Source organism: Arachis hypogaea, chromosome 18, assembly GCF_003086295.3.
Source record: "Arachis hypogaea cultivar Tifrunner chromosome 18, arahy.Tifrunner.gnm2.J5K5, whole genome shotgun sequence".
Taxonomy (NCBI): domain Eukaryota; kingdom Viridiplantae; phylum Streptophyta; class Magnoliopsida; order Fabales; family Fabaceae; genus Arachis; species Arachis hypogaea.
In genome coordinates, this window is record NC_092053.1 from 30,978,476 (window position 1) to 30,984,475 (window position 6,000).

Here is a 6,000-nt window from a genome sequence, read left to right on the forward strand (position 1 = left end):
CCCGCCAGAAGCCCGCCCTTTGGCGGGCTGGTCCGTCCCGCCCCGCCTAGTGAGACGGTCCCAGAATCCTAGCCCACCCCGCCTAACGGGGGCTGGCGGGCCGACGGGCTAAGCCAGCCAAATAACCTCTTTTTTTACTTTTTTTTTTTTACTTTTAACTATTAAATAATATATATAAAGGCATAAAAAAATCTCTCCTATTTTTTACTTTTAACTATTATAATTTCTAAAAGTATAAACAAATTATAATTTTTATATTCACAAACATTAAAGTCTTTGTAATTATAAATATCTAATAAATATAATTATAAACTAAGTTTTCATCCAAAACATAATTATAAATATTGTTCCCAAAACAAAATAAACATAATCCAAAACATAATTATAAATATTATCTCTAAAACAAAATAAATATAATCCAAAATATTCAATTTTCATCTTCATTCTTTTGTAAGTTAGGTTGGGAGAAGTTGGATTTTGGTAAAAAAAATTGTAAAAATACCCCTTGCTAAAAAAATTCTAAGCCCGGCGGGGAAGCCCGCCCCGCCCCCGCCAAAGCCCGCAGTTTAAGCGGTGCGGGTTAGGCGGACTTTTACTATTTGACGGTCCCAAATTTCCAGCCCAGCCCACCTTTTTTGGCGGGTTACGTGGGACGGCCCCAGCGGGTTTAGGCCCGTTTGCCACCCCTAGGTAGGATAGGGTACATATTGCCGGCCCTAGCCATAGACCAAGTTCAACTGCATCCGTAAGAATATAGATTATACAAAGAATTCAATCAATGTTACAACTTTGCTTATGCAAGCAATAGTTTCAATATTATTGCCTTGGCAATTATTTTTCATTGAACAAATTGAACTTAAACTTTTGGAAATCATCATGATATAAGAGGAGAAGATCCTTGTGACTCACTGATCATATCACTTTCAAGGTATCATATCCAACCATGATTATGAAACCATCTTGATTCTTCTGAACCAGGCTATTGCCAACATCTACATGTGCTCCCTTGATGTCAGTTTGGTTAGTTGCAACCCAGTTTATAAAATCCCCTTGACTTTCAACCCTGCTTCATGAATTATAGAGCCTGCATTTTCCAGTCCCAGCACAAACAGAACAGTCTTCGGCATCTCCGGATATGTGCTTCAGCCTTCAAGCAATGCTTGATCCTATCATTCACAACGTCCTGCGGCACAGGAGTGTTCAAGTTCCACATGACAGTTATAATGAAACATAGATCCATTATTTGGTACTTCCTTTTTAAGAATATTGCAATTGCCTGATTCAGAATGGCCTCCAATAAACAAGGAAAGAATAGCAGAAGAGGAAAAACGGTATGAACCCTTGCCAAAATCAATGCTTATGCTTGGCAAAAGCAGGATAAATGATATAATACTGATTCAACTTTTTATGGTCATTGTTGAGTTATGCCGTTGGATTTCAATCTGTTACAATGCTCATGATCATGGTTTATCTGTTAAGAACGTCCAACAAAGCATGATATTCCCTAACTAACCAGATGCCTAAGGAGCACTTCCCATAAGAGAGAAATCTCATCCATTAAACAACTCCAATTGAAATAAAACCATTTTAATGATCACTTTTGAAACATGATACTTTTAGGAATTTTAATTAAATCAGAGTTGTTTTGTTCACCATGATATAAAATTGTTATCAAACTTGAAACACGAGGAAACAGAATTTATATAACTCAACTCGTGACAGCAAACATGACATTCTGAAATGTACAAGAGTTCATACCACAAGTAGCTCATGCAGTCCAAGGGGTGCGGTTACAATGTATGACACGCCAGGGTGCTCCTTTGCTGCCTCTGCACTTAAAGAAGGAATATCCTATACATAATACAGTGTAGAGTTTTAAGAATTTTGCCATTTTCTGAAAGCTTCAATCTTCATCAAGTTGAAGAATCACAACAGCAACTTTACAACAGCCTACCTGATTCCAATGCCTTCCAGGAGAGAGGAAAAAGGGGCTGATAACAACACGTTGTGCACCTTGTTCGACACAAGATTGAAAGGCATCTCTAATTGATGGTTCTGCTAACTCCTAAAAATGTATATATATTATGAAACATTAAGAATTTCCCCCAGCCATCCAAATTACAATATTGTCATAAAATGAAAAGGAAAAGGATGTTGATTTATGCACCATGAAGAAAATTGTTAACACTATTTATACCTCTATGAGCCAAATCTAGCTGCCTGATCAAACCATGAAAGAAAAGAGAAAGAAGCTTTATCTCTTTTTTACTTCATGTTGGGAAAAGGCAAGTCTCATTGCCATTGACAAACAAACAACCTAAGTAAAATGCTAACAGTCTCATTCCAACATTAGAAATAGTTCATCAGCTAACATTTCTATAAATCTATGTTTTTCTTTACCTGATAACATCTTACAAATAAAATTTAAGAAATATATATATAGGAAATTAGTAAATTACCATATGAGCAGGCTCCACAATCTCGTAAGCGGTTTTATGTTTAAACATCTTCACAAATTCATCTGACATCAAAAACCAAAACCAAAACCAATTTTATACCTCAAATTATATATTCCCAAAGTACAATAACAGTGGTAGTAGGAGTAATTAAACTAAGACAAAGAACCGAGCTTACTAAGCAAGAGATTGGACTCTCTTCGACGCGACCCATGATCCACAATTATCACTGCCTCACCATCACCAGCCCCACCATTGCTTTTAGCTCTCAGACACAATACTCTGCTTAAAGTTTGAGTCTTTGGTGACAAAATTGAGGTTTTGAAGGATACCCATATCGTGTTCGTTCCTGTTTCACTTGTAGAAAGTCTGTAGCAATAACAAGAACACCACCAACGGAAGTAAGAGAATAAAAAAGAAAAAGTTCTTCTCCAAAAGAAAAAGGGGAATGGAGGAAGTACCTTGTGAAGGGAAGGGAAGGAAGTGAAAGAGAATTCATTGGCACATCAAATGACTAAAAAGTGTCTTCTTTTTAGTTTGGGACTTTGGAGATAGCCTCATTCGGTCATTCCCTCTTCTCTCACTAATTTTGGGTTTAGTAATGCAAGTCTGACTTTTTTTTTTTTGCTCGATTTATTAAGATTACAAATATGAAAACTTCAAATTAGTTTTAAAAAACTTTAGTCAAATATTTTATTCTTTACCAAATGTTAATTATTAAAATTTTAATCAGCAAATCTCATATTTTCTCAATTAGTGATAGTGCTCAATTGCTTTCACAAAGATGCTTCCAACTCTATTTTTAACGAAAGAAACTAAAATTGTTTCCCAAGTTGGCAAATGAGGCAATGACCCCCAAGTAACAAGAATTTCAACCAATCTGAACTTTTGATCTCTTACTTCCAGAGCAGCCAGGAATTGTTGAAGGTTGCGCATGAGAACGGGGAAAGAATGCATGGGATAGGAAAATCAGAGAGAAGAAGGAGTGAAAATGTGAACTTGTATTAAATGATGAATCACACTTTTACATAACTGACCTTCCTATATTTATACAAAGCTAACTAACTACTGATTAGCATAAATATCTAACTACTCTAATCAATTTTCTCTAACTAACTATCAGCAGACTCTCTTGTTAAGTAACACCCTCCCTTAAGTTTGGAGTGCTGACCGCGAAGATGTTCAGCAGCCCAAGCTTACTATGGATGTAATGGAAAGGACCTGGTACTAGTGGCTTAGTTAAAATGTCTGCAACCTGCTCATGTGTAGAGATAGGTAGCAGATTAATCACGCCTTCTTGTAGTTTGTCGCGGACAATGTGGCAATCCGCTTTGATATGCTTTGTCCGCTCATGGAAGACTGGATTAGTGGCTATATACACAACAGACTTGCTATCACAGTAAATGTTCGTTGCCTTCTGAAGTGGTGTGCCAAGTTCCTGAAGAACATAACTCAACCATTGGACCTTCCTAGTTGCAAGCGCCAACACCCTATATTTTGCCTCGGAGGAGGAAGCAGCGACTATAAGTTGCTTCTTGCTCTTCCAACTAACAAAAGATGATCCAAGGTAAAAGAAATAGGATGAGATCGACCTCCTGGAGTCAGGACACCCTGCCCAGTCCGAGTCTGAGAAGCCTGTGAGATTCAAGTATGATTTGGCTGAGAAGAAAAAGACAGCAGCTGGGGATCCTGTCACATACCTCAATATTCGATGAGCAGCTCGCAAATGCTCTGTGATAAACCACTATTTTATGGTTTATCTTGTGCTCAATTGAGTGGTTTTATCAAGTCCTTACCCACTTATTCATATGATTTGCATGATTTTACAATTCCTTCCTAAGTTTGTTCTATGGTTGAAAACTTGCCTCCTAGAGATCTTTAATTTGTGTATTTTAATTCTCTTTTATACCATTCGATGCCGTGATCCGTGTGTTAAATGTTTCAGGCTTTATAGGGCAGGAATGGCTTAGAAAATGGAGAGGAAGCTTGCAAAAATGGAAGGAACACAAGAAACTAAGGAGATGACCAGCGAGCATCGACGCACACGCATGGCTCACGCGAGCGCGTGATATGAAGAAATTTGCAGCAACGCATGCGCGTGCCTGACGCGTACGCGTGACACGCCAAAACGACTAGCGACGTGTACGCGTGACTGACGCGTACGCGTGACATGCGCAATCTGCAGAATTAACAGAAGACGCTGGGGACGATTTTGGGCCGCGTTTTGACCCAGTTTTTGGCCCAGAAACACAGACTAAAGCCAGGGAACATGCAGAGACTCAACACACATTCTCATTAGGATAGTTTTTAGGTTTTTAGATCTGAATCTAGAGAGAAATTACTCTACCTCTAGGTTTTCTTTACATTCATAGTTTATTAGTTTTATGCTTTTGCTTTTGGATATTGAAGAGTCATCACCTCCGTTGAAGATACTATTCTAGTTTGTTTCCTTACTTACTCTTTTATTTATTCCATATTCTTAATTCTTGTTTAGAGTGGTAATTGGATTATTGTAGATTTATTAATGCAAAGGATTACTTTTATCTTTAATTTATTTTCTTTCAAGCTTTATTTTATTTAATTTATCAATGTCTTCTTCTTAGGTTTTTATGAGCGTTATATCCATGTCAATGGAGTAGATTTCCCACTTGACATGGGGGTTGATTAAGAGGAGACACTTGAGTTGGAATGCTCAAGTGCTTAGTTAAATTGGAAGTTGTTGGCTAATTCTGTATTTACTAACGCTAGACCTTCCCAAGGGAGAGGACTAAGATTTGCGAATAAGAGTTAGCTCAATCACTTGACTTTCCTTTATTTAGTAAGGGTTAACTAAGTGAAAATAACAACCTCTTTATACTACACTTGAGAAAATTCCAACAAGGATAGAACTTCCAATTGATCATTGGTAGCACGAATCACGAATCACACTTTTCACAACGCGTGCCACTGACCAGCAAGTGCACTGGGTCGTCCAAGTAATACCTTACGTGAGTAAGGGTCGAATCCCACGGAGATTGTTGGTTTGAAGCAATCTATGGTTATCTTGTAAATCTTAGTCAGGAAGTCAATTATGTTTATCAATTGAATTGTGAATAACCAGTAGAGCATAAATTAAAAGTTACTTGTTGTGCAGTAATGGAGAATATGTTGGAGTTTTGGAGATGCTTTGTCTTCTGAATCTCTGCTTTCCCCTGTCTTCTTGTTCACGCACGCACGTCCCCCTATGGCAAGCTGTGTGTTGGTGGATCACCGTTGTCAATGGCTACCTTCCATCCTTCCAGTGAATACTACGCTCACGCGCTCTGTCACAGCACGGCTAATCACCGGTTGGTTCTCGATCCGGTTGGAATAGGATTTACTATCCTTTTTCGTCTGTCACTAACGCCCAGCCTTCAGGAGTTTGAAGCTCGTCACAGTCATTCAATCTTTGAATCCTACTCGGAATACCACAGACAAGGTTTAGACTTTCCGGATTCTCATGAATGCCGCCATCAGTTCTAGCTTATACCACGGAGATTCTGATTAAGGAATCTAAGAGATACTC

General features: G+C 38.2%; 1 pseudogene; it reads right to left on the reverse strand.

Moving 5' to 3' along the window:
• Positions 1–738: 738 nt before the first annotated feature.
• Positions 739–3,094, reverse strand: LOC112772813 (sirohydrochlorin ferrochelatase, chloroplastic-like; annotated as a pseudogene).
• Between the last annotated feature and the right edge of the window lie 2,906 nt (positions 3,095–6,000).